Genomic DNA, 25,374 nt, shown 5'->3' on the forward strand with positions numbered 1-25,374 from the left:
ATGACCGTATGATAGCATGTACAACTCTCTTCATATTTCTAGAACACACTGCATAACGTTTTCAGTGTAATCTATAACTGCATGCATCACTGTATCAGAAAGTCTCTCATTCATGGTAGAAGTATTTGAGTGAATTCCTAAGATGGTGCATTAGTCTATTAATGCTTCTGTAATGAACTGCGTGGCTGCCTCAGTGAATCTATGAGTGGGTGCATCAGTGTCACAATAGGTCTGTGATTGGTTGCATAAGTCTATCACTCAATCTGTAGTAGGAGCGTGAATGCCTTTGTGCATTTGTAAGTAAATAACTGTCTGACTGGATCTGTTAGTGGATACATAAGTTTCTAAGTGGGTGTCTGAGTGGGTGAGTGAGTGGGTGCATAAGTCTCTGGGTGGGTCTGTGTGTGAGTGTTTATGTCTCTCAGTGGGTCTATCACTGGCAGTGTGAATGTATGATGGGTGCCTGGGTCTCTGAGTGTGGCTGTTAGTGGGTACATGAGTCTCTAAGTATATAACTGACTGGGTGCATAAGTCTCAGAGTGGATCAATCAGTGGATGTATGAGTGTCTGAGTGGATCTGTGAGTGGGTATATGAGTGTCTCAATGGGTCTGTGAGTGAGAGCATAAGTCTCTGAGTGGGTGAGTGAATGGGTACATGCATGAGTATCTGAGAGGGTCTGTGACTGGGAGGACAAGTGCCTGGGTGGTTCTGTGAGTGGATACATGAGCCTTGAGTGGGTGAGTGAGTGGGTGTGTGTATATGGGACTGAGTTTGTCAGTCGGTGTGTGAGGTTTTGAGTTTAAGAGTGACTAACTGAGTCCATATGTCTCTGAGAGGGTGGTCTGTGACTGAGTATGGGAGTGACTGTATGGGTGTAAGAGTGTCGGGGTGGAACTGTAAGTGATTATATGAGTGTCTCAGTGGGTCTGTGAGAATATGCATGAGTGTGTGAGTAGGTCTGTAACTGTGTGCATGAGGCTCTGAGTGGGTCTCTAAATGGGTGCATGACTTTCGGAATGAGTCTGTAAGTAGGTGCATGAGTATCTAAGGGGGTCTGTGAGTGGGTGCATGAGTGCCCAGGTGGGTATCTGAGTAGGTACGAGCCTCTAAATCAGTATGAGACTGCACACATGAGTCTATGAGCGGGTCTCTAAGTTGGTGCATTCATCTCTAGGTGGGTCTGTATATGGATGTGTGACTCTTTTAGTGAGTCAGTAAGTGGGCGTATGAGTATCTGAGTGGGTCTGTGAGTGGGGCAAGAGTGTCCAGGTGGGTCTGTGAGTGGGTATAAGAGTCTCTAAGTAGGTATGAGATTATATGCATGAGTCTATTACTGAGTCTCTAAGTTGGTGCATAAGTCTCTGAGTGGGTCTTACATGGGTGTGTCACTCTCCAAGTGAGTCTGTAAGTGGGTACATAAGTACCTGAATGTGTATGTGAGTGAGTGCATGAGTATCTGAGTGGGTATGTGACTGGATGTATAAGTGAGTGAGTGTGTATGTGAATGGGTGCAAAAGTGTCTGAGTGAGCTTTTGAGTGTGTATATGAGTGTGTGACAGTGACTGGTGAGTGTGCACAAATATATATATATTTTTTTTATTTTCACCAATATTCAAGATGATGTCGCAATATTTTCGATGTCCCAACTACAGTAAAAGGGGGGCCACGTTGGCGATTGTGGCGGTAGCCCGAGTATAGCACGTAATTTAAAAAAATCTATGGTTGTTGTTTGTTTTACACTTTGCCTATGAAAAAGGGCACAAGGCCTGAAACGCATCGGCAAGGGACTTTTGGAATTGTATTTGCCAACGACCTTCCCTGATGTGTTTTTTTCCTGTGAATTTCTAAGGTTTTCTTAATGCTATTTTCTAACTATAACGTCCCGGAAACCAATGTTTTTTTTCAGTGAATTTCAAAGTTTTTTTAATGCTAATTTCTGAGTATGCCTACATAGGTAGGACATGTAAAGAAAGAGGAAGGAAGGTGCAGAAAGGGACAAGAGAAATGCCGAAAGAGGCAACCGGAGTTCAGATAGACAAAGAAAGGTGCAAAAAGAAGCAAGAGATACGCAGAAAGAACCAACAGAGGTGCAGAAAGAGGCCTTGTTGCAAAGTCATCCTGTGCACCCAACATTTTACTGACTGGTACTGGTGATTACTGACTCTGACTAACCAGGCCCGGAGCCAGTGCTATGCTGAAAGGCACTTAGAATACAGCAAAAACACCTACATACACTAGGGTACACTATGGGTTGGGGTATCCCTGTGATTGACATGACCTCCCCTGTAAGGCCCTAGTACATAATCGGGCAGGGGAATTAAAACTATCTCTAAGTCAGAGGTGCAGAAAGAGGCAAGAGAAGTACAGAAAAAAGCAACAAAGGTGCTGAAAAAGGCAAGAGAGGTGCAGAAAGAAGCAAGAGCAGTGCAGAAAGAACCAACAGAGGTGCAAAAAGAGGCAAGAGGGGTGCAGAAAGAGGCAGGAGAGGAGCACAAAGAGGCAAGAGAGGTAAAAAAAGAGGTAAAAAATGGCAGGAGAGGTGCAGAAAGAAGGAAGAGAAGTGCAGAAACAAACAAAAGAGATGTGGAAAGAAGCTAGAAAAGTGAAGAAAGGGGCAAATGAGGTGCAGAAAGAGGCAAGAGGGGTGCAGAAAATGGCAAGAGAACAGCAGAAAGAGGAAATAGGGATGCAAAAAAGGGAACAAGGGTGCAGAAAGAAGCAAGAGAGGTGCAGAAAGAGGCAAGAGAAGTACAGAAAGAAGTAAGAGAGGTACAGAAAGAGGGAAGATGAGTGCAGAAAGAAACAACAGGGGTGTAGAAAGAGACAATGTGGGTACAGAAAGAAGTAAGAGATGTGCAGAATGAGGCAAGAGAAGTACAGAAAGAAGCAAGAGAGGTGCAGAAAGTGGGAAGACAAGTGCAGAAAGAGACAACAGGGGTGTAGAAAGAGACAACGTGGGTGCAGAAAGAAGTAAGAGATGTGCAGAATGAGGCAAGGAAGGTGCAGAAAGAGGCAAGAGATGTGCAGAAAAAGGAAGAAGGGTGCAGAAAGTAGCAAGAGAAGTGCACAAACAGGCAAGAAATTGGGAACAGGGGCGCAGAAACAGAAATTTGCATGGGAGTTGCATAAAGAAGCAAGAGCAGTGCAGAAAGAAGCAAGAGAGGTGGAGAAATAGGGTAGAGGGGTACAGAAATAGGCATGAAGGATGCAGAAATTAGCCAAAGGGGTGCAGAAAGAAGCAAGAGCAGTGCAGAAGGAACCAACAGAGGGGCAAACAGAGGCAAGAGGGGTGCACAAATAGGTAGGAGCGGTACAGAAAGAGGCAAGAGGGGTACAGAAAGAGGCAGGACGGGTGCAGAAAGAAGGAAGAGAAGTGCAGAAAGAAGCAACAGTGGTGCTGAAAGAGGCAGAAAGGGTGCAGAAAGAGTCAAGAGAAGTGCAGAAAGAAGAAACAGAGGTACAGAAAGAGGCAAGAGAGGTGCAGAAACAGGCAGGAAATGTGCAAATAGAGGGAACAGGGGTGCAAAAAGAGGCAAGAGAGGTGCAGAAAGAGGGGCGAGGGGTGCAGAAACAAGCAAGTGAGGTGAAGAAAGAGGCAACATAGGTGCATAAACAGGCAGGGAAGGTACAGAAAGAGGGAAGAGGGTTGCAGAAAGAGGCAAGACGGATACAGATATTTGCAAAAGAGGTGCAGAAAGAAGCAGGAGCAGTGCAGAAAGAACCAACAGAGGTGCAGAAAGAGGCAAGAGGGATATAGAGAAGTGCAGAAATAAGCAAAGGAGGTGCAGAAAGAGGCAAGAGAACTGTAGTAAAAGGCAAGAGAGATGCAGAAAGAGGAAGGAGAGGTGCACAAAGAGTCAAGAGGGGTACAGAAAGAGGCAAGAGGGGTGCAGGAGGAAGCACGAGAAGTACAGAAAGAAGCAACAGAGGTGCTGAAAGAGGCAAGAAAGGTGCAGAAAGAGGTAGGAGAGGAGCACAAAGAGGCAAGAGAGGTAAAAAATGGCAGGAGAGGTGCAGAAAGAAGGAAGAGAAGTGCAGAAAAAAGCAACAGAGATGTGGAAAGAAGCAAGAAAAGTGAAGAAAGGGGCAAGAGAGGTGCAGAAAATGGCAAGATAACAGCAGAAAGAGGCAATAGGGATGCAAAAAGGGAACAAGGGTGCAGAAAGAAGCAAGAGAGGTGCAGAAAGAGGCAAGAGAAGTACAGAAAGAAGCAAGAGAGGTACAGAAAGAGGGAAGACGAGTGAAGAAAGAGACAGCAGGGGTGTAGAAAGAGACAACGTGGGTACAGAAAGAAGTAAGAGATGTGCAGAATGAGGCAAGAGAAGTACAGAAAAAAGCAAGAGAGGTGCAGAAAGAGGGAAGATGAGTGCAGAAAGAGACAACAGGGGTGTAGAAAGAGACAACGTGGGTGCAGAAAGAAGTAAGAGATGTGCAGAATGAGGCAAGAGAGGTGCAGAAAGAGGCAAGAGATGTGCAGAAAAAGGAAGAAGGGTGCAGAAAGTAGCAAGAGAAGTGCACAAACAGGCAAGAAAGGTACCGAAATTGGGAACAGGGGTGCAGAAACAGAAATTTGCATGAGAGTTGCAGAAAGAAGCAAGAGCACTGCAGAAAGAAGCAAGAGAGATGGAGAAATAGGGAAGAGGGGTACAGAAATAGGCATGAAGGATGCAGAAATTAGCCAAAGGGGTGCAGAAAGTAGCAAGAGCAGTGCAGAAGGAACCAACAGAGGGGCAAACAGAGGCAAGAGGGGAGCAGAAATAGGTAGGAGAGGTGCACAAAGAGGCAAGAGGGGTACAGAAAGAGGCAGGACGGGTGCAGAAAGAAGGAAGAGAAGTGCAGAAGGAAGCAAAAGTGGTGCTGAAAGAGGCAGGAAGGGTGCAGAAAGAGCCAAGAGAAGTGCAGAAAGAAGAAACAGAGGTACAGAAAGAGGCAAGAGAGGTGCAAAAACAGGCAGGAAAGGTGCAAAAAGAGGGAACAGGTGTGCAAAAAGAGGCAAGAGGGGTGCAGAAAGAGGGGCGAGGGGTGCAGAAACAAGCAAGTGAGGTGAAGAAAGAGGTAACAGAGGTGCATAAACAGGCAGGGAAGGTACAGAAAGAGGGAAGAGGGTTGCAGAAAGAAGCAAGAGGGATACAGATATTTGCAAAAGAGGTGCAGAAAGAAGCAGGAGCAGTGCAGAAAGAACCAACAGAGGTGCAGAAAGAGGCAAGAGGGATATAGAGAAGTGCAGAAATAAGCAAAAGAGGTGCAGAAAGAGGCAAGAGAACTGCAGAAAAAGGCAAGAGAGATGCAGAAAGAGGAAGGAGAGGTGCACAAAGAGTCAAGAGGGGAACAGAAAGAGGCAAGAGGGGTGCAGGAGGAAGCAAGAGAAGTGCAGAAAGAAGCAACAGAGGTGCTGAAAGAGGCAAGAAAGGTACAGAAAGATGTAGGAGAGGAGCACAAACAGGCTAGAGAGGTAAAAATGGCAGGAGAGGTGCAGAAAGAAGGAAGAGAAGTGCAGAAAAAAGCAACAGAGATGTGGAAAGAAGCTAGAAAAGTGAAGAAAGGGGCAAATGAGGTACACAAAGAGGCAAGAGAGGTGCAGAAAATGGCAAGAGAACAGCAGAAAGAGGCAATAGGGATGCAAAAAAGGGAACAAGGGTGCAGAAAGAAGCAAGAGAGGTGCAGAAAGAGGCAAGAGAAGTACAGAAAGAAGCAAGAGAGGTGCAGAAAGAGGGAAGACGAGTGCAGAAAGAGACAACAGGGGTATAGAAAGAGACAACGTGGGTGCAGAAAGAAGTAAGAGATGTGCAGAATGAGGCAAGAGAAGTACAGAAAGAAGCAAGAGAGGTGCAGAAAGAGGGAAGACGAGTGCAGAAAGAGACAACAGGGGTGTAGAAAGAGACAACGTGGGTGCAGAAAGAAGTAAGAGATGTGCAGAATGAGGCAAGAGAGGTGCAGAAAGAGGCAAGAGATGTGCAGAAAAAGGAAGAAGGGTGCAGAAAGTAGCAAGAGAAGTGCACAAACAGGCAAGAAAGGTACAGAAATTGGGAACAGGGGTGCAGAAACAGAAATGTGCATGAGAGTTGCAGAAAGAAGCAAGAGCAGTGCAGAAAGAAGCAAGAGAGGTAGAGAAATAGGGAAGAGGGGTACAGAAATAGGCATGAAGGATGCAGAAATTAGCCAAAGGGGTGCAGAAAGAAGCAAGAGCAGTGCAGAAGGAACCAACAGAGGGGCAAACAGAGGCAAGAGGGGTGCACAAATAGGTAGGAGCGGTACAGAAAGAGGCAAGAGGGGTACAGAAAGAGGCAGGACGGGTGCAGAAAGAAGGAAGAGAAGTGCTGAAAGAAGCAACAGGGGTGCTGAAAGAGGCAGGAAGGGTTCAGAAAGAGTCAAGAGAAGTGCAGAAAGAAGAAACAGAGGTACAGAAAGAGGCAAGAGAGGTGCAGAAACAGGCAGGAAAGGTGCAACAAGAGGGAACAGGGGTGCAAAAAGAGGCAAGAGAGGTGCAGAAAGAGGGGCGAGGGGTGCAGAAACAAGCAAGTGAGGTGAAGAAAGAGGCAACCGTGGTGCATAAACAGGCAGGGAAGGTACAGAAAGAGGGAAGAGGGTTGCAGAAAGAGGCAATAGGATACAGATATTTGCAAAAGAGGTGCAGAAATAAGCAGGAGCAGTGCAGAAAGAACCAACAGAGGTGCAGAAAGAGGCAAGAGGGATATAGAGAAGTGCAGAAATAAGCAAAAGAGGTGCAGAAAGAGGCAAGAGAACTGCAGTAAAAGGCAAGAGAGATGCAGAAAGAGGACGGAGAGGTGCACAAAGAGTCAAGAGGGGTACAGAAAGAGACAAGAGGGGTACAGGAGGAAGCAAGAGAAGTGCAGAAAGAAGCAACAGAGGTGCTGAAAGAGGCAAGAAAGGTGCAGAAAGAGGCAAGAAAAGTACAGAAAGAAGCAACAGAGGTACAGAAGGAGGCAAGAGAGGTGCAGAATCAGGCAGGAAAGGTGCAGAAAGAGGGAGCAGGGGTGCAGAAAGAGGCAAGAGGGAAACAGAACATTGCAAAAGAGGTGCAGAAAGAAGCAAGAGCAGTGCAGAAAGAACCAACAGAGGTGCAAAAAGAGGCAAGAGGGGTGCAGAAAGAGGTAGAAGAGGTGCACAAAGCTGCTAGAGGGGTGCAGAAAGAAGGAAGAAAAGTGCAGAAAGAAGCAACAGAGTTGCAGAAAGAGACAAGAAGGGTTCAAAAAGAGGCAAGAGGAGTGCATAAAAAAGCAACAGAGTTGCAGAAAGAGGCAATAGAGGTGCAGAAACAGGCAAGAGAGATGCCGAAAGAGGCAAAAGAGGTGCAACAAGAAGAGAGTGAGGTTCAGAAAGAGGCAAGAGAAGAGCAGAAAGTGGCAAGTGGCGTTCAGAAAGAGGCAATAGAGGTATTGAAAGAGGCAAGATAAGTGTAGAAAGAGGCAAGAGAAGTACAGAAAGAGGCACTTGAGGTGCAGAAAGACGCAAGCGACGTACTGAAACAAGCAAGAGAAGTGCAGAAAGAGGCAAGAGAATTGCTGAAACAAGCAAGTGAGGTACAGAAAGAGGCAACAGAGGTGCAGAAACAGGCAGGAAAGGTGCAGAAAGAGGAAACAAGGGTGCAGAAAGAGGCAAGAGGGATACAGAAAGTTGCAAAAGAGGTGCAGGAAGAAGCAAGAGCAGTGCAGAAAGAACCAACAGAGGTGCACAAAGAGGCAAGAGGGGTACAGAAAGAGAAGGAGTGCACAAAGAGGCAAGAGGGGTGAAGAAAGAAGGAAGAGAAGTGCAGAAAGAAGCAACAGAGGTGCTGAAAGATACAAGAAGGGTTCAGAAAGAGGCAAGAGGAGTACAGAAAGAAGCAACAGAGTTGTAGAAAGAGGCAATAGAAGGGCAGAAAGAAGCAACAGAGGCGCCCGCCAGGGACATATCACCGTAGACCGAGGATGACCCAGCAGTCAAGGGGCTCCTGATGTCACATCTGGATATTTAGCATACCTGATCAATTTGAACCACTGAATTAGAGGCAAGATCAGCTGCAGAGTCTTGGTGTCAAACAGTCTCAACTGTCTGACTGTAAGATAGTCTGTTTCTAACTCCAAGGTCAGAATCCCTTGCCTGACCCCAAGATGGCTGCCACAATTTTCCCTTCCACCGGACTCCGACCAGACATTGAGCACATCCCCCATCAACCTAAATGGCAGCCCCAGCTCCTTCTCTGGTTTGTTTTTACTCCCTCCCCCCACCTCCTTCCTTTACCTTTATCCTTTAGTGTGGTCATGCTCTTCCACTACTTGACTCTGTTACTGTAGCCTATGTAGCTATTCAAAATGGTTTTTCCTGAATGTTGCAACCTGAGCAACATGGCTGATGCCCGGTGGAGTTGCTAGTCAGCTAAGGAGGAGATTGACCCTGGTTTCCCCCTTGACCATCACCTACCCAGCTGGACATTGGGCACAGTTCTTCCTCGTCTCCCTGCTATGGCTCCTTTCTCCCCTCCTTTCCCACAAATTCTCTCAACCTCGTTTGTTTACTGTACCTTGCTACACTACTGTAACTGATGTAACTTGTAATGCAATGTTCCTCTGGTATAGCGCTCTGATACCTTCGGGTCTAGCCAGCGCTATATAAACCTTTTTAGATGTACCTTGTAATGCAACAATCCTCTGGTTAAGCGCTCTGATACCTCCGGGTCTAGCCAGCGCTATATAAAGTTCTCAAATCAAAAACCTCAAAACTGGTTTTCCTGAAAGTTGAGACCTGAGCAACATGGCTGACGCCCGGTGGAGCTGCTAGACCGCTAATGAGGAGATTGGCCTGGGTTTCCCCCTTGACCATCACCTACCCAGCCGGACATTGGGCACAGTTCCTCCTTGTCTCCCCGCTATTACTCCTCCCTCCACTCCCTCCTACGAATTCTTGCAACTATGTTGATATGTACTGTACCTTACTATGCTCTTGTAACTGATGTAACTTTTAACGCAACAATCCTAAATGTAAAGCACTCTGATAACCTCTTGGGTCAAGTGTGCACTATGTGAAACTTTATTAAATAAAAAAAACAGAAAGAGGCAAGAGATGTGCAGAAACAGACAGGAAAGGTGCAGAAAGAGGGAACAGGGGTGCAGAAAGAGGCAAGAGGGATACAGAAAGTTGCAAAAGAGATGCAGAAAGAAGCAAGAGCAGTGCAGAAAGAACCAACAGAGGTGCAGATTGAGTCAAGAGGGGTGCAGAAAGAGGTAGAAGAGATGCACAAAGATGCAAGAGGGGTGCAGAAAGAAGGAATTAAAGTGCAGAAAGAAGCAACAGATGTGCTGAAAGAGACAAGGCGGGTTCAAAAAGAGGCAAGAGGAGTGCATAAAGAAGCAACAGAGTTGCAGAAAGAGGAAATAGAGGTGCAGAAAGTGACATGAGAGATGGCGAAAGAAGCAAGTGTGGTGCAGAAAGAGGCAAGAGAGGTGCAGAAAGAGGCAAGAGAGGTGCAAAAAGAAGAGAGTGAGGTCAGAAAGAAGCAAGAGAAATGCCGAAAGAAGCAAGTGAGGTGCAGAAAGAGGCAAGAGAGGTGCAGAAAGAGGCAAGAGAGGTGCAAAAAGAAGAGAGTGAGGTTCATAAAGAGGCAAGAGAAGAGCAGAAAGTGGCAAGTGGGATGAAGAAAGAGACAAGAGAGGTATAGAAAGAGGCAAGATAAGTGTGGAAAGAGGCAAGAGAAGTGCAGAAAGAGGCTCTTGAGGTACAGAATGACACAAGTGAGGTGTTAAATCAAGCAAGAAAAGTGCAGAAAGAGGTATGAGAATTGCTGAAACAAGCAAGTGAGGTGCAGAAAGAGGCTACAGAGGTGTAGAAACAGGCAGGTAAGGTGCAGAAAGAGGAAACGGGTTCAGAAAGAGGCAAGAGGGATAAAGAACTTTGCAAAAGAGATGAAGAAAGAAGAAGGAGAGGTGCACAAAGAGGCAAGAGGGGTACAGAAAGAGGCAAGAGGGGTGCAGGAAGAAGTAAGAGAAATGCAGAAAGAAGCAACAGAGGTGCTGAAAGAGGCAGGAAAGGTGCAGAAAGAGGCAAGAGAAGTGCAGAAAGAAGCAACAGAGGTGCAGAAAGAGGCAAGAAAGGTGCAGAAACAGGCAGGAAAGGTGCAGAAAGAGGGAACAGGGGTGCAGAAAGAGGCAAGAGGGATACAGAAAGTTGCAAAAGAGGTGCAGTTCTTTATGTAATGAACATGTTAGATTGTTTTTGTGTGCTTCTGCTATATCTATTGTTTTCATAGTTAAGAAATATTCACCCATGAACTGTGAATCTTTAGTACTAAGAACGGGATTCATACTCTTTCGAATTTGAACCTCTGAAAAAATCCCATCTACGTTTGAATAATAGTACTGTAACTTTCCTGTTCTATAAAATAAACTTGATAAAATACTACATGAAATATCATATGTTAATGCTAAGTGGTGGTAAGTAACACCTTCTGCTACTGATTCTGGTAACGTCATACACATATAACAATCACTAACCTCCATAGTAACTACATATTGAACTAATAACTTTGTGAACACATTTAAAGCAGTGTCATTATTTTCCACAGTGTGATGTAGCTCCAACTCATTCTGGTGCTTCTAATGCTACTCGATCTCCTTTTATGTTAGCTACCTTTTCATTAGTGTTGTATTTTTTTTCTTTTCTGTCACCATCAAATAAGGGATGGCTGCTGTCAATACTAACCAAATCATAAGTACTAAAAACATGCTACATATACATATCCTAAAACTTTTCTTTATACAATTCTGTTTTTGTCTTCCAGCAACCCTATTACCAACCATTTTGGATTAAGAAGATTTCTCTTCTTTTCTTTGCGAAACTTATATTTTAGCCTTTCAAGGGGGTCTCACTTCTCCTTCATCAATCTGTTCTGTAATAAATACTTCATCACTTTCCTCATTCAAATCTAGATTCTCGAATTCTTCAAGAATCACATAAGTCCATTCAGGACCTTTGAACTTATTGTTCAAAATTTGTAGTCTTTGGCTTCTTCGCCTAGGTTTCTCAGTCAATTGCCCAGACTGACTAGTGATTTCGTATACTTTTTCAGGTTCTTCACTTATTGCTTTTAAGTGATATTTTAGCCTTTTAATGCCACCTGGCCAATTATCACCCTTTCTGACCTTTTTGGCTTGCACTGCACTTTCACTTTCCTCGTCTTTTTCAAGTATTCTTTTTTTTTCATTAAGTTGTGGTACAATTTGATTATCCTTGTTTTCAGAGTCCCTCTCTATCTCTCTTGGTTCAGGGTTTATTTTCTTCAGCATTCGTTCAGCTCTTGGACAGCATCCTGGTCTCTCAGCATCTCAGCAACACGAGCCTAACTAACTAACTAAACTACCTCAATTATACTTTCCTAATGGTATGTACCACCCATTAGTGATATGACTTTATGAAACTCCGTAATTCTGATTGGACAGGCAAGGGGGGATGATCATCACACCATGCTAAGTTTAATAATTTTCTTTAGTTCTTTGTTTAATATTCCCACCTATTAATTTATTTTCCCAAGCTTTATTTCCCACCCATATTCAAATTTTTATCAACAACAATGTATACATTTAGCGTTCACTTCCATTCAGCACTGCGGATGTCCATCAGGTTCCCAGGACATGTTACAATTTGGATTTGGACTGGTTTCAATGACAGCATCATGGCTTCTGGCTTTTTGTTTCGGCGCCTGCGTGAGGAGTCAAGTGAAATATTGGCTTTAGCATCGCACAGAGGCCCAAATACGAACTAATAGAGAGGTCAGAAAGAAACATATTAAAATCAAAGTAAAATGATTTCGCTCTATACCACCTAAATCTATTCTAATCCCAATTACTTATAATAGCTTTCCCCGCATTAGCATTTAGTAAATTGCATGTTTTAGTTTCAGAAAGGCAGCTGCTTAACATGTGAGCTCTCAAGTGGCCATTTTAGATGCGATTGCAAAGCTGCATAGATTTCACTCCAAGCAAAAGATTGTCATACTACATCGATGTAGTTGATGCATGCGCAGTATAGTTTCCCACGTTAGCAGCCATTTTAAGTTTCACTCGAGTTACTTGTCAGTAAAACACATATGCAAGCGTCATTCTAACTAGAATATGGATTGTAGTGTACGTTAGTTTACACAAAACATAATTAATACAGTGTTACGAGTTTATGAGAGGATCGCATCTGAGGAAGTCTTTTTTTATATGAGTCCTTGCTCCATCAGAAGCAAGAGCAGTGCAGAAAGAACCAACAGAGGTGCAGAAAGAGGCAAGAAGGGAGCAGAAAGAGGTAGGAGAGGTACACAAAAATGCAAGAGGGTACAGAAAAAGGCAAGAGGGGTGCAGAAAGAAGGAAGAGAACTGCAGAAAGAAGCCCCAAAGGTGCTGAAAGAGACAGGAAGGGTGTAGAAAGAGGGAAGAAGGGTGCAGAACGAGGCAAGAGGGGTACAGAAAGAAGCAAGTTAGGTACAGAAAGAGGCAACAGAGGTGTAGAAAGAGTCAGTAGAGGTGCAAAAAGTAGAAGAGATTTGCAGAAAGAGGCAAGAGAGGTGCAGAAAAAGAAGAAATGTGCAGAAAGAAGCAACAGAATTAAAGAAAGAGGCAAGAGAGGCGCAGAAGGAAGCAAGAGTGGCTTGCACACCATTAATACCAATTTAACACCCACATTTAGCAATAGGTTCTAGGTTTACAAAGGGCCTTCCACCACGCTGTAACACTTGTCGCTTCATTTTTGGGAATGTTTAAGCTAGAAACAAGGCTTTTTTTGTTCAAATCTGCAGATTAGGGAGCAGATGATGGATTATGAGCTAATGCGGAAAATGTATAATTGTGCGAAAGTCGGTGCAGCCAAACAGTCGCATAATTCCAGTGGCCCTGCTCATACCTCTGACTAGGTTCACAAGTACTCCTCAGTGATTCTTTCTTTTTCTGTCTCACTGAGTTCATAGTTGAGCTTCTATGGAAACGAGGAAGACTAAACCTGAGGTTATCATTCCACAACAAAGACTACCATACCACATAATTATTCTCCATAACACATAATTCCACTCTATATAATTCCTACACACTAAATACCACATACTTTCTATCCACATAATTTCACTGCACAACTTATCACATAATTCCACTACACACAACGTACATTTACTCCACTCCAAAAAACATTAGTAAAAAATGTTTACATTTACAACGCCAATAGCTCTAACTCTCACAAATGCGAAACCTATTGCATTGCAAACACTTCTTTAACTAGTAGACGGTTTTGCAGAGTGGTGGAGAAAGGGTGCTGGGCCTCCGACCAGCGCTCAGGAATTCCACTGCGTAGGACTTACAGGAGGTACCAGGAGGGCTTCTTGGCCCCCAAAGTCCCTCAGGAGTAAAGTAGACTTAATCCCCCATCCCATAGTCTGCTAGGAGACACATTTGCAGAGGGGTAGAGAAAGTGGGGCGTGGTCTTTAAAGAAGTCTTAGCAATCCCACTGTGTGGAACTTACTGGAGGTAACAGGAGGGGTAGTTGGCCCCAAAGGACAACCTTGGGGCCAACTACCCCTCCTATTACGTCCAGTAAGTCCCACACAGCAGGATTGCTAAATTCTTATAGCAGGCCACACCCCCTCTGCCCACCACTCTGCAAACATGCCCCCTGGCGTGCTTTTGGATGGGGATTGTAGTCCCCTTCGCTGCTGGGGGTCTTTAGGGGCCAACTAGCCTACCTCTTACCCCCAGTAAGCCCCACACAGTGGGATTGCTGAGAGGTGGACACAGACAACGCCCCCTTTCTCCACCACTCTGCAAACACGCCTCCTGGCACGTTCTAAGTTGGGGTATTAAGCCCCCTTCATTCCTGATGGTCTCTGGGGGCCAACTAGCCCACCAGGTAGCTCCAGTAAGCACCACACACCTGGATTACTACACCACTCTGCAAAAGTGGCTCCTGGCGCACTGCTTCTCGGGGGATAAAGTCCACTTGTGTCCTGAGGTCCTCAGGACACATAAGGACCCCATCACCCCACCAGCAGTGCGCCAAGAGGCGTGTTTTCAGAGTGGTGTAAAAAGGGGCATGGCCTCAGACCACCTCTCTGCAATTCAGCTGTGTGGTGCTTGTTGGAGGTACCTGGTGGGCTGGTTCGCCACAGGGACCCTCAGTATTCAAGGGGACTTAATTCTGCAACTTAGAATGCGCCAGGGGGCGTGTTTGCAGAGTCATGCAGGGAGGGGGCGGGGTCTTGGGCAAGTTGTCGATTTCTTTTTTCTTTTTTCAATTTTTTTTTATTTTCTGGGAGGGGGGCCGCGTAGCACCACTTCCCTTGACCACTTTTGGCCCGGGGACCTCATCCCTCGGTGCCTGACAGCCTTGTTGTTTTCTTTAAAACAAATGAGGAGGGGGCCACGTGGCCCTCCTCCAGAGGCCAATTTTGGCCCTGGGACCTCATCCCCCGGGGTCTGGCCAGCCTTCTTTTTTATTATTATTTTTTGGAGGGGGGCCGTTTGGCCCCCCTCCTCAGGCCAATCATGGCCCCGGGTACCCCATCCACCGGTGCCAGCCTTCCGCTTTAAAAAATATGTATTTTAATAAAAGGGGAGGGGGCCGAGTGGCCCCCTCCCGGGCCACTTCTTGTTGCAGGGACCCCACCTGCTGCAGGAGCCGGCATTGCCTCTGGGCAAGGGGAGCTGCTAAGATGCAGCTCCCCTTGCCCAAAAGCAATTCTGCTTTGCTTCTTGGAAGCGAGAGCAGGTTTCCTGCTCTCGCTTCCAAAAAGCAAAGCAGAGTTTGGTATGACAGGGCGAGAGCCATGCTCCCGCTCTGCCATGGCAAATGGCAATGTCCCAAGGGTGGGCAACCCAGGACATTGCAGGAGCCGGCCCTGGGGGTTGGCAGTCCCCAGGGCCATTGAGGCCATCGAGGACATTGAGATAGCACCGGAAAGGTTGTGGTCCCTGGGGCCCATATGTAAATAAAGTTTGCCCCGGGGAGGTGGCAGTCCAGGAGCCCCATCACTCTTTATTTTATTTAGAGCCTTGGGGGGTGGTGGTCCCCGGTGCAGCGGGGGTGTGTGTGCTCCCGTGCATAATTAAATGGGGTGGCAGTCCCTGGGGCTTGGGGGGGCCTGGGAGGCCCCCCACATCTTATTAAACGAGCCCCGGGGAAGTGGCGGTCCCCAGGGCTGAGGGGGGCTGCATGCCCCCTGCATATAAGTAGCATAGCCCCGGGGAGGTGGCAGTCCCCGGGGCTGCAGGGGCCCCCGCTAATTAACTGGACACTGCCCCAGACACCTGGCCCACCGTGGGCTTACAGATAACGAAGTGGGGGAGCCTGTGCTTCATTTTTATTTTATTGTCTCAGCAGGATTCCTGTGGACCCCCTGAGCAGGCCTAGGGGGTCAGGGTGTTTCTACCCTGCCCCCCTTTCCCTGTTATTTTTCAATTTTTCACCCTTTTTCTTGTGTCTCGGTTTGACCGATGGCGCGCTGCTTCCTAGGAGCTGTGAATATTAAATGAGCTGCTCCTTATTTCTGGGTGTCCGGGTAAGTACTCGAGACACCCAGATCATTTTGTTTTTGTTGGAGGTTGCGGGGGAGCACCAGGATCCTCGCGGCCCACAGGCTCTCCTGCCAGCACCTATCACGGGTGCTGGAGGGAGCTGACAATTCCTTTTTAAAAATATTCAACTCAATTTAAATGATTTGTAAAGCGCATGACTACCTGGAATGAGCTTTTCAGCGCTAAGGTCAGTTGACATGGACACAGTGAGCTTGGGCAAAAATATGGGTTTTAAGTTGCTTTCTAAAACTAATTAGATTGTCGTTCTATCTGAGAGTTAGCAGAAAAGTATTCCAGAGTTTGGGGGCAAGATGAGCAAAAGAAGGGCCCTGTATCAGGCTCTTTTTACTCTCGGAGCCAAGAGTAGACCCAGGCTGCATGATCTAACTCTCTGTTGGCACAGTATGAGCTGATCAGGTGATGAAAGATATGGGCACCTGCTTTGTGCCTTGCAGTGTGAGCTATGCAGAGTGCTTTAAAGTGAATCTTCTTCCTTATTGTATGCCAGTGAAGCTAGATTACAACTTGGAATGCCAATAGTATTCAGGCTGCAGCGTTTTGAATAACCTGCAGTTTTTTTATTGACAGAGGAAGGGCTACCCAAATGGAGGGAGTTTCAGTAGTCAAAGCGGGACAGTATTAATCCTTGGAACACTGACCTGCGAACTGCAACTGGTAGCCATATTATTCCTAAGTGCTCTAAGGAGGCCAAAGAGGATAAATGTCAGCATCTTTGCTTGGGGAGCCATGGTAAGTTTACCCTCCAACATGACACCCAGACCTTTCACTTCTAGCTTAGGGGATGGGAGGTCACCCAAGGAAAAGGGCCAGCTTAGGTGGACCTAATGCGACGGGTTGTTGCCAACCAGCAAAACCTCTGTTTTGTTCCCGTGTAACTTGGGGCAGCTGGCAACTATCCAGTCGGTAACCTGATTTAAGCAAGAGCTTAATTTTTGTGAAATTTATTCTGTGTTGGGTATGAGGGCGACAATGATCTGCATGTCGTTCACATAAGACAGCATAGTAAATCCTAGGGAGCAGATGATGTCTGGCATGGGATGGATGTACAGAGTGAAAAGTGTGGGGCTGGGGGTAGAGCCCTAGGCCACCCAACATCTTAAATGGTGAGTCATGAAGAGAAATGGCCCCTCGCTGACTTGGGAACTTCTATTGTTTAAAAAAGATGAAGGCCATTTTAAAGCATTTCCTGTGATACCGACCTCTTCCAGTCTACAACGTAGGCTATGGTAGGAGACTGTGTCAAATGCTATACTTAAGTCAATTACAATGAGCGTAGCTGATGCGCCATAATCAAGTACCTTTTTAAGCTCCTCCATTGCCACCAAGAGAACTACTACCACATGCTCAAATCCTTTTTGGGTGGGGTGTAGTATATTTTTTGATTCCTGAACCACAGAGAGATGGCTATTTGTGGGAGGCTGGCTCAGTATATGATGTACATTTATTTAAGTGGGCACCTTACACTGATCCAGACAACCCTTATCGTGATTTTAGTGGTTCTGTGTAGCCATTCTCAAGTTATCACGCTATCATGATTACTTATAATGCGGTTAAGAGTATATGGTATGGCTGCACTACAAACAACCCAGCAATAGTTTTACAAAGGTTGCAGAGGGGCCCTACTCAGGTAGGGGTTCCCCCTCACACATATCTCAGCACCCTGCCTTGTAGGATTAGCAAGGCCTGCCTTAGGGGTGACCTATGAGGATATATGTGTTGTATTAAGTGGGATACAGGATACCTATATCCCTGTAAGGGGTGCAAGCACCACCTTACCCAGACTACAGTAGTGGTCTGGTGGCATCAGTTTGTATGGCTGTGCCAGGGGTGGCACAATAAGTGCTGCAGCCCCTGGTAGGCCTCTGAGGGACCCATGCCCTGGGTACCTAGGGTACCATCTACAAGGGGCTGATAGGGTGTCCTCAGTGTTCAATTGGTATGTACCTAGGGTACTCACATCAGTTTTTAGAGAGGATGCAGATAGGCTGGGGCCCTGGATAGCAGGATCCCAGCCAGACTAGTCAAAAAACATTCAAATACCAGGCAAAAAGTTGGGGGCAACCATATAGTCAGATTCCACCTTCCTACATAACCCCCCCAAACGAAAGGAGATACGGTTAACCTTGTCCAGATAAGCCTTTATTTCCTGAGTGGCCATATAAGGAAGAACCTGCACTAGCATGGTTGCTCCCTGTCTCATGGTCCACTTGGGAAATCCTACCCCAAGGGGTTTTAGAGTTTCTCCAAAGTCTAAGGGAATTACCTGTATTGGGTTTTGGTACAGAAGCAGGCTGGTGGGGTGTCTGAGTCTGGAAGTGAGGCCCTATTTGGGGTGTGTTAGAAAAGGTAGACGGACCGGGAGGGCCGGCCGGGGTCAGGGGGAGAGGTCTCCGGGGAGAGCCGTCTCCAGGGATCGTACAGACAAGTAACTTCCCCCCCACAGACAGATATCACACACGGATAAGGTTCAGTGTTCTTTATAAGCACTTATTTAAGGTACGGTTGAATGGTACAAGGAGGTCTGGACTCAGGGGTCCCCTCGATTAGAGTCTCGCAAGGTAGGGAAGGGGGTAGCGGGACAGTCTATTTACCAATCAGGTAGTTCGGATGAGAGGATGATGAGCTCACAATCCTCGAGCTTGGTGGTTAGGTGGTACGGTCCGCGGCAGCGCCAGCAGGTCCCGGTGCGGATGGTCGTTACAACGGGCCGCGGCAGCGCCAGCAGGTCCCAGGAAGATGAAGGTTGCAGAAGGCCGCGGCAGCGCCAGCAGGTCCCGGTGAGGATGGTCGTTACAACGGGCCGCGGCAGCGCCAGCAGGTCCCAGGAAGATGACTGTTGCAGAAGGCCGCGGCAGCGCCAGCAGGTCCCGGTGAGGATGGTCGTTACAACGGGCAGCGCCAGCAGGTCCCAGGAAGATGAATGTTGCAGAAGGCCGCGGCAGCGCCAGCAGGCAGGACGATGGTTCACAAGAGCGGCTACGGCAGCGCCAGTAGACCGTCAAGGTTGAGTTCACTCGGTGTCTCTCGACTCCAGGATACAACTGCCTTCCTGCTCCGGAGCTGCCTCAGTTATAGGGCTGGTGCCCTTTGATGTCCGGACCCTCGCACTTGGAGGTCGGAGGGTCCGGGATGAAGGTGTCCAGACACCCAGCAGGGGGTGGAGCCAATGCCTGGGGGAGCTGGGGGCGATCGGCACCTGGCGGGGGAGAGCCCTTGGTACTTCTTTCTCCCATTGACCTGCCAAGTGGTCCGCTCACCTCCTGGGTGGATGGTGGTGCCGGGATGTCGGGGCCGGCCAGGCCCGGGGTTAGGGTCGAGGTGAGGCCATGCGGCCGCGTGGTGCAGGGCCCAAGAGGGCGGCTTGACCCGGCCGGGGAAGCCGGTGGGGCTGGACCCCGTGATGAGTAGGGGTCCGAGGGCAGAGGGTCCGTCGGAAGACGGAGTACGGGTGCTTGTCGCGGGGGTATGCCAGGTGGGCCGGAGTTCGGGCCCTGTCGTGCGGGGAGGGAGCAAACCGTCTGTGAGGCCTGTCCAACATGCGTCCCCCCCAGCTGAAGGCGGGGAGAGTCACCCATCTCCTTGGGGACTCTCTTCGTCGAGGCGGAAAAAGCGGGACAGGCCATCCGCGTTGGCGTGGTCTTGGCCTGGTCGGTGCTCCACGGTGAAGTCCATTCCCTGCAGGGAAATGGACCAGCGCAAGAGTTTTGGGTTCTCCCCCCGCATCTGCATCAGCCATTGCAGGGGTCGATGGTCGGTTTGTACCCGGAAGTGGGTACCGAAGAGATAGGGTCGGAGCTTTTTGAGGGCCCACACTACTGCAAATGCCTCCCTCTCGATGGTGCTCCAACGCTGTTCTCGGGCCAGGAGACGTCGACTGATGAAGGCCACTGGCTGGTCATGACCTTCGGGGTTCAACTGAGAGAGGACGGCTCCGATGCCGTGGTCGGAGGCGTCGGTCTGCACCACAAATTCCCGACTGTAATCGGGGGCCTGGAGCACCGGGGCGGTGCACAGGGCGGCCTTCAGCTCCTCGAAGGACGCTTGACAATCAGGAGTCCAGTTGACCCGCTTCGGTTGGTTCTTGGATGTGAGACCCGTGAGGGGCCCCACGATGCTGCCGTAGTCCTTCACGAACCGCCGGTAGTAGCCGGTGAGCCCCAAGAAGGCTCGGACCTCGGTCTGGGTGACGGGGGGCTGCCAGGACTGGATGGACGCAATCTTAAGTTGTAGTGGGGCCACTAGCCCGCTTCCCACTTGGTGCCCAAGGTAGGTCACAGACCCTTGGCCAATTTGGCACTTGCCGGCCTTAATGGTGAGGCCGGCCCGCTGGAGGGCTTGTAGGACCTCTTGGAGGTGACGGAGGTGGTCGGACCAGTGGCGGCTGTATACAGCGATATCGTCCAGGTAGGCAGCGCTGAATTCTTCGAGCCCCGCCAAGACCTGGTTCACAAGGCGTTGGAACGTGGCGGGGGCATTCTTCATGCCAAAGGGCATGACCTTAAATTGATAGTGGCCATCGGGGGTGGAGAAGGCTGACCGTTCCTGAGCCCTGGGTGTGAGGCCGATCTGCCAGTAGCCCGCCGTTAGGTCGAAGATACTAAGGTAGCGGGCGGCCCCCAGCCGGTCGATCAGCTCGTCTGCTCGGGGGATGGGATGAGCGTCGGTCCGGGTGACAGCGTTCACGCCCCGGTAGTCGACGCAGAATCTTAGTTCAGGTGCGGTGCCGGGGGCAGCGGCCTTGGGAACTAATACAACCGGACTGGCCCAGGGACTGTCCGAGGGCTCGATGACCCCGATCGTGAGCATCTTGGCCACTTCCTCCTGTATGCAGGCCCGTACCCGATCTGGTACGCGGTAGGCCCGGTGCCGGACAGGGGGACTGTCCCCGGTGTCTACGTCGTGCAAACACCAAGGGGTGACCCCGGGGGTGAGGGAGAACAGGGCAGCGAACTGCAGCAGGAGGTCCCGGCAGTCCTGGCGTTGCTCCGAGGTGAGGGCGTCAGAGAGCCGGACCCCGTCCACGGAGCCGTCCTTCTCCTGAGTCTTCAGGAGATCCGGGAGGGGCTCGGAGTCTTCTTCTGTACCACTGTCTGTAGCCATCAAGAGGCTTAGTTCGGAGCGCACAAAGTGTGGTTTGAGCCGGTTGGTGTGGAGGACCCGAAGGGGGTTCCGGGGGGACCTCATGTCGATGAGGTAAGTGACGGGGCTTTTACGCTCGACCACTTTGAAGGGCCCCGTCCACTTATCTTGCAGGGCACATGGTTCGGTGGGGGACATCACCCATACTTGCTGCCCAGGCTCGAATTCAACGGAGGAGGCATTGTGATCATACCACCTCTTCATGTCCTCCTGGCTGGCCTCGAGGTTCGCCTTGGCCATCTCCCTGAAGCGCCGGGTCTGGTTTCGTAAGGCCAGGATGTATTTGAAGACGTCTGGAGGGGTCGTTAAGGGGGCCATCTCCCAACCTTCCTTGACTAGGCTGAGGGGCCCTCGCACAGGGTGTCCGTACAGGAGTTCGAAGGGGCTAAAACCGAGGGACTTCTGGGGAACTTCCCGGTAGGCGAAGAGGAGGCACGGGAGCAGTACATCCCACTGGCGACGGAGAGGCTCTTCCAATCCCCCAATCATCCCCTTGAGGGTGCGGTTAAAACGCTCCACTAGTCCGTTCCCTTGGGGGTGATAGGGGGTCGTGAATCTGTAGGTGACCCCGCATTGTTGCCAGAGGGACTTCATGTATTTAGATATGAAATTCGTACCTCGGTCGCTGACGACTTCTCGGGGGAAGCCTACCCGGGAGAAGATCCCCATCAGGGCCCGGCCAACCACCGGAGCTGTCACTGTCCGTAGGGGTATCGCCTCGGGGTAGCGGGTGGCATGGTCCACTAGTACCAAGATGAACCTGTGTCCTTGTGCCGTGCGGGGGTCCAAAGGCCCCACAATGTCTATCCCCACCCTCTCGAACGGGGTGGTGACCACAGGGAAGGGTTGCAGAGGGGCCTTCAGCTTCCGACCACTCTTCCCGCTGGCTTGGCATGTGGGGCAAGATCGGCAGTGGTTCAGGACGTCATTCCTCATTTTCGGCCAGAAAAAGTGGGTCACCAGGCGACTGTACGTTTTGTCCTGGCCCAGGTGTCCAGCCAGGGGGACATCGTGGGCTAAGTTGAGCAGAAAGTCTCGGAAGCGGAGCGGTACCACCAGAACTCGACCGGCCCCCAGCTCGGCGATTCTTTGCTCGCTGTAGAGCAGGTCGTTATCCCAGTAGACCCAGTGGGTTCCGGTGGTGTCCCCGGCGTTTTGGGTACTGGCTTGTTGGCGGAGTCCCTCGAGGGAGGGACAGGTCTTTTGTTCCTGGCGGAACTGTTCTTGGGTGGGCCCCCCTTCTTGACGCCACTGAGCCAGATCCGGAAGGTCCTGGTGTTGCGCGTCTTCTTCGGTAGTCGGGTCCGGGAGGTCGGACTCGCCGTTGTCCTCTACGGGGGCAACCGGGGGCGGAGGTGCTGGCCATTCGGTTTCTTCGGATCGGGGGGCGGCACGGGCGGCCATGGATCGGGTGGTTATGCAGGCCCAGTCCGGGAGGCCCAGCATCCCCAGGTGCTCTCTTCTCTCGACGGTGGCCCACGGGGAACTCTCGAGGTCATTCCCCAGGAGGCAGTCCACGGGGGCATCGTCCCGGACCGTCACCTTCAGTAGGCCGGAGACCCCTCCCCATTCAAACGGGACGCAGGCCATCTTACACATACTCTCAGAGTTATCTGCCGAGCGGACGGGGCAGAGAATGTTCGGCAGGATCTGCTCGGGCTTCACCAGATGACAGCGGACGGCCGTCACGCTGGCGCCGGTGTCACGCAAGGCCTCGGCTCTCTGTCCATTAATGGTCACCCACTGACCGTATTTTCTGGTGTTGGCGGGTAGGGGAGCCCGCGGAACCATGTCTCTTCCCCCTAAGCATGCCAGGACCATGGCGGCCGGTTCCCACCCTTGCTGGGCCGGCTCGTACTCTTCGGGTCCCTCCGATGATTGCTCTTCCCCTAGGGCAGCGGCAGCTACCTGGCGGGGCTTGGGTGTTTGGTTTAGCGGGCAGTTCGGGTCGTTGGCGTAGTGGCCTAGTCGCTGGCACCGGTGGCACGTGACGTTGGCTCGGTACCCAGGCCGCAACGGGGGGTTGCCCCGGCCGGCCGGAGGCGGGGTGCTGGCCACGGGTGTTGCTGGTAAGGCGTCTTTCCCTCGCCCCGGGCCCCCTCCTCCTCCCCGAGGACGGTGCTGGCCTTGGTTGCTTCTGTTCTGGTCGTGTGGCCCTCTCCGGCCCACTCGGGTGCTTTCCCACCGGTCAGCTTCGGCGGCGAGCTGCCGGGGGTCAGTCAGCTTACTGTCGAGTAGGTGCTGCCTGAGCTCGACGAAACAGTTGTTTGACAGGTGCTCCCATACCATAAGGTTGAAGAGTTGTTCGTAGGTGGTGACCTGACTTCCCTTGATCCAACCCTCGAAGGCCCGGCTGAAATAGTTCACGTATTCCACCCAAGTGGTACCTGGGATCCGGGTGCAATCTCTGAACCTCTGGCGGTACATCTCGGGCGTGAGGCCGTAGCGGGTGAGGAGGGCAGCCTTCATGTGGTCGTAGGACGACATTTGGTGATCGGGGAGCTGCAGCAGGGCATCGCGACCCTCGTTGATAAATCTCCCCCAAAGTCCGGCTCCCCAATCACTCCGGTCGATCCGGTGGGAGGTCATGGCGATCTCATAGGCTTTAAACCACTGTTGTATGTCGTCTTCTCGGACATATTCGCGGACAACATCCTTGGGGATGTGAACTTTTTTCTCACTTGGCCCCGGGGTGTGTGGTCGCTCAGGCACTCCCAGTTCCTTATTCTGTTTGCGCAGTTCTATTTCCGCTAGTCGGCGCTCGTGCTCGAGCGTTATTTTTTTCTCTTCCAGCTCTCTCTGCCTCTGCTTTTCTTCTCGTTCCTCTCGAAGCCGCATATGCTCGAGGTTGAGTTTCTGTTCAGCTAACTTGAGTTCCCCATCCATCTTGAGTCGTGCCATCTCCAACTCGTGTAATCTGACTCTGTCTCTTTCTCGGATCTCCTCCTGTGGGAGGCCCGTTCCCCGCTCCTCGGGAGCCGTGGCGTTCTCCTCTGGTGTGACGCTGTTTTGGTCGGAGGGTCCTGTGACCCCAGTTTCTGTCCATGACTCAAGAGCGCGCTTTAGATCATCCTTGGTACTCAGGCCGGTGGTAGCAATGCCAAGTTCTATGCAAAATTGTCTCAGTTCGCGGTGGTTGTATTCTTCTAATTTCTCCATTTGGAATTTCTCGGTGGAGCTGCTATCTTTGGTCGACATCGTGCTTATGTCGTGGGGTGAGCTACTCTCTGTACGATTACGCGTTGATTCGGATCGCGCCGCTGGCCACCAATGTTAGAAAAGGTAGACGGACCGGGAGGGCCGGCCGGGGTCAGGGGGAGAGGTCTCCGGGGAGAGCCGTCTCCAGGGATCGTACAGACAAGTAACTTCCCCCCCACAGACAGATATCACACACGGATAAGGTTCAGTGTTCGTTATAAGCACTTATTTAAGGTACGGTTGAATGGTACAAGGAGGTCTGGACTCAGGGGTCCCCTCGATTAGAGTCTCGCAAGGTAGGGAAGGGGGTAGCGGGACAGTCTATTTACCAATCAGGTAGTTCGGATGAGAGGATGATGAGCTCACAATCCTCGAGCTTGGTGGTTAGGTGGTACGGTCCGCGGCAGCGCCAGCAGGTCCCGGTGCGGATGGTCGTTACAACGGGCCGCGGCAGCGCCAGCAGGTCCCAGGAAGATGAAGGTTGCAGAAGGCCGCGGCAGCGCCAGCAGGTCCCGGTGAGGATGGTCGTTACAACGGGCCGCGGCAGCGCCAGCAGGTCCCAGGAAGATGACTGTTGCAGAAGGCCGCGGCAGCGCCAGCAGGTCCCGGTGAGGATGGTCGTTACAACGGGCCGCGGCAGCGCCAGCAGGTCCCAGGAAGATGAATGTTGCAGAAGGCCGCGGCAGCGCCAGCAGGCAGGACGATGGTTCACAAGAGCGGCTACGGCAGCGCCAGTAGACCGTCAAGGTTGAGTTCACTCGGTGTCTCTCGACTCCAGGATACAACTGCCTTCCTGCTCCGGAGCTGCCTCAGTTATAGGGCTGGTGCCCTTTGATGTCCGGACCCTCGCACTTGGAGGTCGGAGGGTCCGGGATGAAGGTGTCCAGACACCCAGCAGGGGGTGGAGCCAATGCCTGGGGGAGCTGGGGGCGATCGGCACCTGGCGGGGGAGAGCCCTTGGTACTTCTTTCTCCCATTGACCTGCCAAGTGGTCCGCTCACCTCCTGGGTGGATGGTGGTGCCGGGATGTCGGGGCCGGCCAGGCCCGGGGTTAGGGTCGAGGTGAGGCCATGCGGCCGCGTGGTGCAGGGCCCAAGAGGGCGGCTTGACCCGGCCGGGGAAGCCGGTGGGGCTGGACCCCGTGATGAGTAGGGGTCCGAGGGCAGAGGGTCCGTCAGAAGACGGAGTACGGGTGCTTGTCGTGGGGGTATGCCAGGTGGGCCGGAGTTCGGGCCCTGTCGTGCGGGGAGGGAGCAAACCGTCTGTGAGGCCTGTCCAACAGGGTGGTCTCAACCTCCTCAGGTCACAGGTCACCATGGAAGCCATTCTGTCCATGACTGTGTCATATCTGGCCCTAAGGGTAAACCTCTGGCTGCCTACAGCTGGGGGTTGGGTCCCTCTGGTTGGAATAGTGGAGGGGACTGGAAGGTTTGGGGCAACTATGCTCCAGATTTCCCTGTGCCCAACAAAGTCCATCTGGG

Source organism: Triturus cristatus, chromosome 11, assembly GCF_964204655.1.
Source record: "Triturus cristatus chromosome 11, aTriCri1.1, whole genome shotgun sequence".
In the NCBI taxonomy this organism is placed as follows: domain Eukaryota; kingdom Metazoa; phylum Chordata; class Amphibia; order Caudata; family Salamandridae; genus Triturus; species Triturus cristatus.